The 13,311-nt window shown below is 45.1% G+C and overlaps 1 protein-coding gene across 15 annotated transcripts in view; it reads left to right on the top strand.

The window, feature by feature from the left end:
• The window catches only part of SRCIN1 (SRC kinase signaling inhibitor 1), a 1,709,922-nt gene that overhangs the window by 1,475,698 nt on the left and 220,913 nt on the right, over nt 1–13,311 (top strand). The gene's annotated exons all lie outside the window — the stretch shown is intronic.

The raw sequence follows: 13,311 nt of genomic DNA, 5'->3' as shown, positions 1-13,311 counted from the left end.
CTCCTTTTACATGCCCGTATGAAAGGATGATGACTTTACTAGGTTTTGTCCAAGTATCCTAGTGATAGGATTGGCAACATCTTGGCCTCTTGATTCTGAAGACAGATTGTTGTGTGTCTTGACAGACCATGCAAGGCCATCTTGGTTTGCTTTAGTGCCTGGGGCCCCATCAAGGTTGAGAGCCGTTAAGGAAATGTGCACTTTTCTGCAACTTTCCCTCCATGAATGGCAGTAGAACCCCCAGCATATCTGTTGTGAATTTGAACTGCTGGATGATTTTAGGGGCTACAAACGTTATCGTTCCTGACTTGCTTTACTCATTTTGTTTGGGGTGCTACGGCTCTCAATGCAGGAAGAGCATCTCCCATGTCGTCTTACATAGTTTGTTTTAATGTGGCACAGCCCACCTCAAGTGGGGTGCTGCAGGGAAACTGTGCCGTTTTTCTTTTGGGTAAATTGTATTACCCTTTTTGATGTGCACAGAATAGGCTGCTGACGGTGAGCCTTTTTTCATTTTCTTTTACGATGCACTACCGTTCACCAGGGTTTTTACCGCAATAATACATTGTTGAGCAAACTTAAAATTGCTGCCTCTTGTGGTGCAAGTCCTATTCTTGGAGACTTCTGTTGCCCTTTGTGGCTTGAAATGGCCATATATGGTCATGGACGTCTGTCGTTCCAGCATTGGACTCCAGGCCAGTGCTCTGCAGGTCTGAACTGACCGACTGTTTGTTTATTGATTTGTAGGGCGCACGGAACCCGTAGGTAACTGGGCGCATGAGAATCAAGTAGACTTATAGCTTAGGTTACACAATTAAATCAATACAGTAAGGTGACAGGAAATATACAAAGAAAATACAGTCGAAGAAAGGTACATTTCAATGCATTATATTGCAAAAAGTAGGTTACATTAAGCAGATACATAGGTATATACATTGGATTTGGTCCAGAGGAGATCATATGCCATTGGAGCAAAGCCAGTTTAGGATGTTACACCTAAAGCTGAGGTAGGGTTGGTTAGCTCTAAGGGCTGGAGGTGGAGGGTTCCAGGACTGTGCCGCTTTCACTGCGAAGCTGTTACCTCCAGATTTTCTTTGCTTGAATCTGGGTATCTCCAGGCAGAAGGAGTTAGCCACTCTGGAGGGGTGGATAGATGTTCTCCTAACCATTCTCTCTGTTGGGTATGGGGGTGCTTCGTTATTAAGGCATTTGAATGTCAGCGAGACTGTTTTGAGTTTGATCCTGTCATTTGTCTTTAGTCAGTGGTGTACTCTTCTGATTTTTGAGGCATGTTCTCTGTTGGGTATATTTAGTGCCGTTCTGACGGCATTGTTCTGCAATATTTGGATTTTGTCAAGGATATATTTGTTGGCACCCAGGTATAGGGCGTTACAGTAATCCGGTTTTGACATTATTAATGCGTTGGCAAGATTGATGCAGCTCGCTTTGGATAAGAATGGTCTGCAGGCTCTGATGAGCTTGCAGGTGTAGGCAGTGGATGATGCCATAGAATTTACTTTCTTCCTTAGGGTTAAGGTGGAATCGAGGTAAAAAACCTAGGGTTTTTACCTCTTTGACTACCTTGATTGTGTTTCCGTCTATGTTGAAGGGTGGAATAGTTGGAGTTCAGTTTTTTGGGATTGGCAGCCGAGCCGAGGATAAGAATCTCTGTTTTGTCATCATTCAGGCAGAGGCCATGAGATGCCATCCATGCCTGAATGAGGAGGTACATTTTATTTACCAAGGCCGTATCCTTGTCAAAATTGCCCAAAAGTGGGATAAGGATCTGAGTGTCATCTGCATAATTCGTGTAGGTGACATCCAGTCTGTCCAATTTGTCGAATAGAGGCTTGGTAAATATATTGTCCATGGTTGGCTATACACAAGAACCTTGTGGAACGCTGCATGTAGTCTGGATAGGGTCTGCTGATGCCAAAGGGGAGAAGACTCTCATTGTTCTATTGTCTAAGAAGGACTGGATCCATGCTATAGCCTCCTTTGATAAGTGGAACTGGGATTGGGTAATGGGGCTGTCTGCTCCTAGTCCACATTCCAGCAAGGGCATGTCTGTTACTGGGCAAATATGGTGTAGCTGCTGTCCATGATAATTTTGGAGGGTGCAGATCCTTAGCATTGGAAGGCTGGGGTTGCTCACAGCCTGGAATTGGGCTGTAAGGAGAGGATCTGCAGCAATTTTGAATTTTGCAAGAGTCTGAAGACACAACAAAAGGAGCACTGGAGGCTGCAGCTATGTACAAACATTGGCAATTGGTGAGCAGGTGCAAGTGAATCTTGGTCATGTTACCTAAGCTCCACCCATCTTCTTAACCTGCCATTCCCTTTCTTAACTCTTAGATTAAGGGCATCTCTGGCACAGGCATCTGCAGTGAAAGGCAGTCTAACATAAGGGCACATTCTGTTTGTACCCAAAGGACCCAGGGCATTTGCCCCTGCTCCTCTAGCATCAGGGAAGCTCCCTCAAGTATGTTTCATTCCTCGCTCCCAGCAGCCAACACTCAACAGCAACTGCGCAGCTCACCAGCAACATCATGGACAACGCATTGCAACAACCTCACCCACATCACCATAGACCCCATCAGCACTCCATCATCCACCACTACACGAAAACTGATGTTTGCCAATGTCTGCTCAGCAATCCACCATAGAGCAGACATCACCAACTTCAAAACCATAAATGACTTGGATGCCGTCTTCATTACTGAAACCTGTCCGACACCCCACCTCCACCCACATCCTAGATTTACCTAATTCCCGACGGCTACAGAATTCTACAACAAAACCATCCAAATAAGATCGGCAGAGGACTCACCATCATTCACAAGGCATCATGGCCATGCACCCAACTGGACGTTGCCACCTTTTGCTCTTTTGAAAACCTTTTCTGCCACTCCCCACTCTCCCTAACAGACATTCACTTTTCATCTTATCCACAGACCACACAAGCCCAACACCTCCTTCATTGAAAACATCATGGACTTAGTCACCACTAAGTCTCTCAAGCATGCCAACATCTTCCTTGGCGACTTCAAGAACACTGGCAACCCAGCAACCAAGTTAATGAAGGAAGATCTCCACTGCCCTGATACGCTGAACCTCGCACAGCACACAAAATAACCAATTCACAGGAATGGTAGTATCCTCAACGTCATCACCCCCCTGCCTGCCCTCCATCACAGCTCTCCAATCACGCTCAACTGATTAGACCATCTGGCAATCCCCTTTGACATTAGTCACATGACACCAATCAAGCAAACTCATAGGAAACGGAGCAAGCCTTCAGATCATTCAAGAACTTTGCAGTGAAGGTTCTCACAGAAGACATTGCCACCACACTCACAATAAGCATCAACCACGATGCCCCAGTGCAGCAATGCACCTTTTAACCTAAACCTTTAGCACCCTGGTAAACCCAAGAACTCAACTTGAGCAAACAAACTATCAGAAAACAAGAAAAGACTTTGCGAAAATCATGCAGTTTATTCAACCTCCCTTTGCTCAAGTAACTCTTGTGCTACGTGCGAATGACTGATAAACATTGCCAAGGCCAACTACTATTACTGAAAGCAGAGCCCTCTTCAAAGCCATCAAGCCTCTGCCCGACCCACCCATACTGTACTCCATCAGAAAATCCACTGCCAACAACTCCTTCATCAACAGGATCAGCATGATCCGCCAACAAACAGAGCCCAACGTCACAACTGACAGCACACTACACACCCCATTGCGCAAAACCACAACTAACTGGCCAATTTTCATGACACTCTATAGAAAACCTTACTGCCACCCTAGCATCCCTCAAGGCCATATCTTATGCTGACGACATTCTTCCTGCCTCCATACTAAAGACTATTCTGACTGAGGCACTCCTCCTTGACCTGTCAAACATCAACAATTCTGTGGGACTGGTTTGGTCACAAGAGGTAGACACAAGAATATAGTTTGAAAACCTTTATTTCAAGAAAGGGGTTGGAATAACTTGCCCTATGCTACATGGGATTAATTTCGACCATGAAAAGAAAAGAAAACTAGTCCACAGCCTGTCAGTCAAATGAAAGAAAGGTCTGCGTCTAACCTTAGCTTGCCTTCACTCTCTAAATACAACAATGTGTTCAGGATAATGTTCAAACAAAAAGGGTGCATGAAAGTAAAGTTAGGATGGTAGTGGAGCCTTCTGGCGGCTCCCTTCCACAAGATCAAGACACTCAGGCTGTTCACAGATCTGCAAAAGATCAGCCAAAGTTCTGTAAAGTTCAAATGAAAGTTTAGCAAAGTTCAAAGTGAAGTTCAGACGCGCGCAAACCTTCACAATAGCCAGTTCACAATGTCTTTCCTTAGGCTGTGCTGGGGTTTCTCTCTCTCCCAGAATCAAAGCCTTTTTGGTTCTTCAAGATTCAATTTCATCAGCTTGAATTTCACTGATTTCGACAAAGTTCACTTTTCAACAGTTCCACAAAATTCCCCTTCAAATGGGTTTCACAAATTGACTTTCTTTACCAAATTCCAGACAGTCTTTCACAAACACATTGGGTGGATTTCGCTCCCACTTCTTTTCCCAGTAGCTCCCCTTTTCCCCAACTTTCTCCTTAGTGGTCTTCCTTTCATCTGTCCCTTGTGTTGTTGCAGTTCAGAGACCTTCGAGAACACAATGCTTTTGACTTCCTCCTCTGTGCGACCACTGTGATCTGTCCTTCATTTCTATATGTATTTTTCTGTATCACTTGCACGTTCCGTTCCTTTCTCATCCCTTCTTAGCTTGGTGCCTCTAGCACGTTTTGTTTCTATCTATGTTCGGTCACTCTCACCCTCTTGGTCCGTGTCGGTCTTACCCTCTTGTCTGTCCTCCCTTGAAACACTCCTGTCTCCCTGTTGGCTGAGGCAATGCTGGTGTTTCAAGAACTTCTTCTGTAAAATCGGTCCCAGTCCCCTTTTGCTCTTTCTTGTGTGGGTCCCAGATCCCTTTGGCTTTTCTATATTACTTGTCTCTGCACTGAAAGTCCCACAATGCCCCTCTTTCTAGGGACAATAATGGACTTTACTGTCTTTTACTTTTGTGCCTCTTGAAGCAATCTTTGCCTCGCTCTAGCCACCCACACCCCACTGAGTTTCTTTCTCTGAAACCCACTGGTCAGCGCTGCACTGGCTAGCGGTCTTTGGGATGCTTGGGTCGAGGCCAGGGTCACACCACCTGCCCCTCTGACACCCTGGGGACTGTCACAAGGCCCAAGAGAACGGTGTGTGGTCAGGGCTGGGTCTGCCTGACCTCCAGTCATCCTCTTAGCAAGACCTGCCTGTCCTTTAGCCTTAAACAGAGTCAAGTGGAGTCAGGTGTGAATAGCCATTGGTAAATGCCTGACCCTGCCCAACTGTATTAGTAGGCCTTTCCCTGGCCACCTGAGGGGAGGATTGTGGGAGAAAACAAGTGTGAACACCTTCAGGTTTCTTACAAGTGTCCTAACTCAAGGTACCTTCCCCATGTTCCTCAAGACTGGACAAATCCTTCCACTTGTCAAGAAACCAACACTGGACACTTACTACCTCAGCAACTGACGCACATCACCCATCTTCCCATCCTAGGTAAGATCCATGGGAAAGTAATAGGAATGCAACTCCTCCAACGCATCGGAGCCAACAGCCTCCTTCAGTTCTACCAGTCTGGCTTCAGACCCAAATGCAGCCAGAAACTGCTACCATCAAGATGATTGTGCTGCCCTTATAATCCTCGATGATAGCCATCCGTGCCTCCTTGTTCTCCTTGACCTCTTGGCAGAACTCAACACAGTAGGCCACCAGACACTCACTGACAATCTATATCACAGCATGAGGATCAGCAAGATTGTCCTCACCTGGGTCAACTCCTTCTTGCTAATCGCCACCAGTTCATACAAATGGATTCCTCCAGATTTCCAAATCTACCCATCAACTGTGGAGTCTCAAAGGATCCATTCTCTCCCCCGCTAGCTTCAATCTTTACATACAACCGCTCGGAACCCTCCTTACTTCCACATCCGCCAATGTGCAGATGAGACACAGCTCTACCTCAAGATATCCTCCATCAAAGACTTTGACTGACTCAAGGCCTGCCTCACCTGGATCCAGTTGTCGATGTTCAGTGCTTACCTGAAACACCTTCAAGGCAGAATTCCTACTGCAGACCAACAACATAACAAACACTTTGACATCCAGTCCTGACTCTCTATGATCCTCAAGGGCTTCATACCCCAGCTAGCCACCTGTGCTAAATCCTTTGGGTTTGACATCGACGGACACCTCTTTCAAACAACATCTACCAAAGAGGACACACACTACTTGTCGCCAACTTTCTTTCCTGCTGAAAATCAAGTCCGTAATCCCAGAAAACAACTTCAGATCTGTTGTCCAAGCCTTGGTTCTCTCCCACCTGGATGGTGGCAGTGCCCTTTTGGAAGGCATTTTTGGCTACTAACCAGGCAACTTGTGACTCTGCAAATTCACCCACATCACCCTGACTCATCGAAATTCAATGACTCCCACTGGCTCCCCGGAGGCCTATGATTCACCAGATGTAAGGACATGTGCAGACTTGAGCACCGCTGGTGCAGGAAGGAAAGAACCAGAAGACAGACCTTCTCTACACCCCAAGTCTCTCAAACCTACTCCTTGTCAACATGAATGACATTTATAACACGCCTATACACAAGTGTTTCAATGCGCGATGAGGCAAGGGAGGACAAAGACAACAATCTTACTAGGCCTAGTGAAATTGAGATTGTACAAGTGCAGGGGAGAGGGAGGTGAAAAGTGCCAGGGGAAGGGGAGGAAGGGCAAGTGCAGGACACAAGATCAAAAACAAGTAGTGCGACCAGCAGGTGGCAGTGTAAGGGTTAAGTACAGACAAGTGTCTAGTAAGTGCAGGTAAAGGGACTGTAGGGTTGCAGATACTGACCCAAGTGCAAGCCTTGAGGCAGTACAGGTGTGCAACTGGGCGGGCAGGCAGCTGAGCCTGAAGTTCTGAGGGTAGCCAGGTGACCAGTGCAGTAACAGACAGGAGATTTAACAAGGAAGAGAGAAGGCAGAAGCAAGGAGAAAAGTCTTGAGATGCTTCTGGAACCGGAGATGGCTCTTCCCAAGTTTCAGAGAGGCAGGGAGGCTGTTCCAGAGGGGATCGCCAGCAGAAGAGAGAGATCTGCCCCGACTCGTTGCTTGGAGAAGAGCCTGACCCTCAAGGAGTTGGAGGTGGAGGAACGAGTTGGAGGTATTGTGGTCCCAGGCCCCAGAAGGCCTTGTGGACAATACAAAGGGTCTTGAACTTGATCCTTGCAGCCACTGGGAGCCAATGGAGAGATTTCAGGGCTGTAGAGAGACGATCTCTGGGCTTGAGGCCAAGGACAAGTCTTGCAGTCCTGTTCTGGATGAGTTGGAGAGGACGAAGGGTAGAGGTAGGCAGATTTAAAAAGAGGCTGTTGCAGTAGTCAAGCCTAGAGAAAACCAGAGTTCTGGAGACAGAGAGCTTCTGGAGGAAGGAGAGGAAAGGAAGACTCCCTCTGAGGAGGTGCAGTTGGTAGTTTCACTTCTTCGAGACGTCAGAGATGTGAGGAGAGAAGGAGAGTGTGGAGTCAAAGATGACCCCAAGGCCTTCTTCTACAGGGAATGGCTGCTCTCTAACCCCCAAATCCACACACCCTTTCTCCCCATCCTGCCTGCAACTGGTTGATCTGCAGCTTCCATCTTGCCTTCCTTCGGAGTCTCCTATTGTTGGCTCCCTGCTTCCTGGTTCTCTGCTTCCTTCACAGTGTTCTTCCCCCTATTATGTGTAAATTGTTCCGCTGCTTCCAGAAGCTAGGTTCACGCTCAATAAATACCCTAATAATAATTGCTGAAGGCGTCCACTGGGGATCCAGCCCTACCTATGAATCGGGGCTTTATTAGCAACGTTTACTCCCTAGAAATAGACAAATACTACCAAACAATTGAAATGGGGAGTACAACATCCCAACAAAAAATTGACAACTGACATAAGAGCTGTCCCCCTGCTTTCTCCCACACAGCTCAATGGATCTGTCTGGTTCAGTAGTACATGTAGTGCCACAGGAAGAAACTACTTTTGTAAGTTCCTGATCTAAAGAGATAAACCTGTATATTTTAATGTTCATGAATAACTAGTTGCAAAGAAATATTTATTGGAAAAATGTTTTTTTTAAAGTTGAAACGTTTTTAAAATACTCCTACTGGCAATGAATGGGACATACTTTTTTTACTCCCTAAAAAATCATTCTACTCCCACATTTTTTAAATTAGTATACATATTCGGACTACAAAATCTTATCTGGAGCACCCTCTGGATCATCTTCATGCAGCCTGGCGAGATGTCACTGGGTGCCTTTCATCCCTACGCTGGTGGGCTCAACCAGTTTGAAGTACTGCACACACTTCCTGCTCCCACCGGACTTCATCAGCGTTGCTGGAGCACCACAGAGACTGGACTGTCCTTAGAAGGGATCCTGCTGCTTCGACACAGTCTTGCCTGGAGGATTTGGGAGTTTATGTTCTACAAATCACAATTAGCTGGCTGAGTGCATACTATTCACGATGCTTCCATATTTCCATAGGAATGCCAGGGGTGTAAAGTTGACTGAACCGCTTTAAGGAAGTTAAAAGACTGGAATACCTGGCTGGCTCTGCCTAACTCTTTCAGCAAAACTCCAGATGTTGTAACTAATCTTTCAAGAGGGACTGCAGCTGTTTGCATTATCTACAACAAGCGGCGTACCATTACCTCCAGAGGGTTCCAGACCGATGTGCACCTCCTGCCACCGGGTGAGCTGGCCAAGCACGCATGTTCGAGGGCAGAAAGGCCATCACCAAGTACACCAGCCCCAAGTGACCTATGCTTGAAATGTACAAATGTATAACCTTTAAATGCTTATGCAACTTGTATTTTCCCTTGTAACTAAGCCCCCCACAAGTAACAGCGCTGCGATGCCTAAGGGCTGCTCGTGCGTTATACACATTTAACAAAAAATAAATAAATAAAAATAATTATAATGCCCAAGAGAAATCTGTGAAAGAGCAATTCCTTTTGGGTGACCAAAGACAAGTCTCAGAGTTTGAGGGAATTTACCCCCAAAAGACATGTGCCCTTTTGAAGGGTAGGCCCTAATATAATAGGTCTGGGGTAGAAAGACTGCTAATACCTTGACCTTTCTGGAGTGGTCAAAATCCTGGAATTTTCAAGGAGTCCTTTACTTTTCGTACAACTGGGGAGAAAAGGCGATGATAGAACTTTTTTTTTCATTGAAAATGTTGGTAAACTGTGAAAGGGGCCACTAAGAACAGCTCAGAGGAAGGACTTCTCTTTTGCTATGATGCATTTTCTTGAGAGGGTATAGGAAAAGGAATTGAAATTGACTGAAGAGGTCTTGTAGCCTCTTAGGAAAGACAAAGACATGAAGCCTCCTTGAAAAACATACTGCAACATTTGTATCATGATACCTGTCGCTGCTGGACTCCCTGTACCTGAGCTGCATCATTAATGAACTAGGCATCTGCACTGTACCCCAGCTCCAGCAGTTCTCCTGTTCTGCACAGCAACACCACAATTGGCTCTGCAGCAGTCCTTGCTTGAAGAGCTTCACCTGCACCAGAAACCACTTCTTTTTAAAAAATCATTTTATTTATCATTTCGGGAATAAAACATACAAGAGAAAAGTTACATGTACATATCCATTACACCAGAGATATGCATTCAATTTGTGTAATACATATAGTAACAATTGACTGAACCTTACCAAACTTAAATCCAAAATTTAAAACCCAAACACACTACCACAAATCCCTATCTTATAGTAGAAAACCAAACATCTCAAGACAAAAGACAATATAACACCAACAAATGCAACACACATCGAGTACGAAAATAACCTCCATCTATCCCAGTCAAAAAATGAAGCATGTAATCAGTAAATCTGAACTGTATAAATCATTGAAGGAACCCCAAGTTCTAAGGTAATGCTCCTCCCTCTTCTGTTTCGCTAACATAATTCTCTCGTAATCAGACAAAGTACGGACATCACTCTGCCATTCATCCACAACCGGATTTTTCCTTGACTTCCAAACTTTTAATATTTGTTTAGCCGCTACCACTAATACCCTATTAATCCATCCGGTTCTCACACTGCCCATGTCCCCTCTCTCTCTACTCGACAATAATATTGTTGAGTAAGGTGTTCGCGGTAGGGAGTCCCCTATCACAACATCTAAATTGTTCAAAACATCCCTCCAAAAGATGGACACCCTTGAGCATGACCAAAGCATATGACCACTTCTTGCCAACTAGAACTGCCAACGTTGACCTCTCACCTTACAAAGGTCCCAAGAAATTGCCAGAGAGATCAGACTATGAGGTTCCTTCAATTATATTGCCTTTAAAATGCACTGCCATGATCCAAAAGCAAAATCCTTAATGGGGCAAATTCTTTTTTTGGTGTTTTTCTTGGTGGGCCCCCCTAAACTTTTTCCTGTCTTCCATGGTTTTCAACTTGCTTTTTTGTGTTTAGAGGGCCTTGTACTAAAGTCCACCTGCCACTACAACCCTTTTTGGTGGGCTGTCCCTTCGTAGCCTATATGGCTACCAGTACAGGGGTGCTTTTCTTGGCACATAATGTTGGTCCCAAGGTGATACTATCACCCTGAAAGTGTTAGGCAGTCGGCTGGTGGCAACTATAGCTTTGTTTGGCTATATCATGGTTCTAGTAATTTCTACCTCATTGGGAGCCACATTGTTTCATATAATTTCCATTTGGGTACTGACGATTCACAGGTTCTCGTTACTTCTCCCTAGGGGGAAGCCCTTCCTTATGAGGCTAGGGAGGTGAAGCAGCTACCCAATAGTCCCTCTAGGGGTGGTGGAATGCGGGACATCACAGGTAGTCTCCCCTTCTTGGGATAAGGACTCTCATCCCATGAAGGACCTTCATATACCTGTTTAGAAGCCATGACCCTGGTAAAGCCATCTAACATCCAACCTGACAGTGCTACTGTTTGTTGTTGTAAAGTCTCTTCTTTCTCACCTTCAAGAAATGCCTTGACTGAGACAAGGAAGAGCCAAGGAAATACGCAGAGTAACCATAAACTGTATCAGCAAGAGGATTGCATCAAGGGCTAAGGGTGTCGGGAAGCAGGAACAGCCAGGAGGGAAGCCGGTGTCCGTCCTGCACACCCCGGAAGCTGAAACCTCTTGCATACAAAGTCCCAAAAGACAGTCTGTCTTTGGCAGAGAAGAGTTACGCGAGCCGGTGGTAGAGTGACTCGCTACGGAAGCAGGAAGAATCCGGTGGTGGCGTGTCCTCTAAGCGGTGGATCGTGTGGTCCATTAACAACGCTGAGGCTGACTTGAAAATTGCTCCGTAAAGCCAAAGCAAAAAAATAGAAGCAGCAGAAGATCATGCTTCAAAGCAACACTGACCTGAGATCCCAGGTCTGTTAAGTCAAGAAATGTCTGGTAGCAAGCTCCCCAACGATCAAGATCACATATAGGGCACAGGAAGCCCTGACAATAGAAGGATATAAGAAGGAGAATTGATAAACTGTGATTGTTAATCAAGAACAACTGGGAGGAAGTCGGAAGACTTTTAAAAACTTGTGCAAAAGGCTGGTCTCTCAGCCTCTCCCTCTCCGGGGTTGTCGCATTGTTCCACGTTGGAGAATTTCTGTAACTCTGATATTTTTCCCTGGACTTTAGGGTCTCTTGATTTTTCTGGAAAATCGGTTTATTTTTAAAAGGTACTAGTTGATTTTGTAATCATTTACAATAATAAATCACTGCATTTCACTCTTTAACTTGCCTAATAGAGCTAAACTGCATCAACGTGGGAAATACTGTGTGTTGAGAATTAAGCAGGCAAGTGACATTTTATGCCTGGTGTTATTTATTTTAAGTTCATCTCTCAGACCTTTTGTTTTAGGGGCTTCCTTTGTTACGGCAAACTCTGAGTTAGGCCTATAGGCCTAAAATGGCCATTGTTGTACATGTGGGCTCTTTGTGAGCCCTGCTGTGCACTCTGTACAGGCGTTGGAACTGGTGTAGAGCAGTTACTGGCTCTAGGCGGCCAGTTCCAATGTTCGACACTGTGCATTGTCTCAGATTGTATATCTATACCGGGTGTTGGGGTCACCCAAACCTCCAATAATACACTTATGCACCTTGTAACATTTTGCATCCAGCCAGTCAGTGCTGGTCACCATGTTCAAACGTTCCAAGGGGCTTCCATGGCAAATATAGAGATGCAGATTCAAGAGGACTTTGACACCGCATCTACCGGCAAAGCAGGCACACCCAGCCATAGTCCCTTTGTGAGCTTAAAGCTGGAGCTCATGTCATCAATAACCATATATGGTCACTCATGGCCCAACATAGACATCACACACAGACAAACCAGCATAACACATTTTCCAGATTACTGTACTTGAACTCCAAGGAAGCACGATTTTAGGGCACTGCAACTATAAGGGAGCATGTAAGGATCCTTGTGCATAAAATGGGCTCACATGGTGCAGCCACGACTTAAGATCACACTGCTGCAAGCCAGTAAATGCACATTATATGTCCAGTTACTCATTCAGGGCTACCTTTTTGGATACGTTTCCACAATCCTCTGATGCAGGATATATAGAGAGACACCCCAAAGGGTAAAATAGGGAATTCACAGGGTTAGAAGGAAATTCTCTCAATGGGTAATGTAGCAAAGGAGTAGGCTTTAACTCTTTGTTATAGTATTACAAATAAGCTAAATGAACTTTAAATAAGTATTTAACAATACACAAGAGCTATGCAGTATGTTATAAAAACAAACAGTAAATTGGCCTTAGACCAGCCACTTCTCACCTCAACCTAGTATCGGGCTAACTACCTACTCCTTATTACTGAAGAAGGGGGTAGGAAAGGGATTCCTAGTTGCAGCTAATGGACATACATAATGCACATAGTCAAGATATCATAGCCACAACATGGGTTGAGCAGTATTATTTTCCTTCTTAAAACCTAGAATATCAGAATAACCCTACAGTGTGTTATTACAACACATAATAGGTAGATGAAATAGAAAAAGGGTCAACCACATGGGCAGACTACATTAGTAATTCAGTAAGATAAAATTGCGATGGGCCAAAACTGCCCTCCCTCCCCCGTGCACTCATAAACCCAAAGAAAGCAAGTGATACAAATGGCTAATTTACCATTATGGCTGGGACTTCCATCTTGAAGGAACTCAAACCCCCAAACCCACTCAGAATGTCGTCAAGCCAAAGGATCAATAT

The sequence above is a fragment of the Ambystoma mexicanum genome, chromosome 13 (assembly GCF_040938575.1).
Source record: "Ambystoma mexicanum isolate Mex_15411 chromosome 13, UKY_AmexF1_1, whole genome shotgun sequence".
NCBI lineage: Eukaryota > Metazoa > Chordata > Amphibia > Caudata > Ambystomatidae > Ambystoma > Ambystoma mexicanum.
The sequence above is the reverse complement of the archived record's forward strand: the minus strand, read 5'-3'. Positions and strand labels throughout refer to the sequence as shown.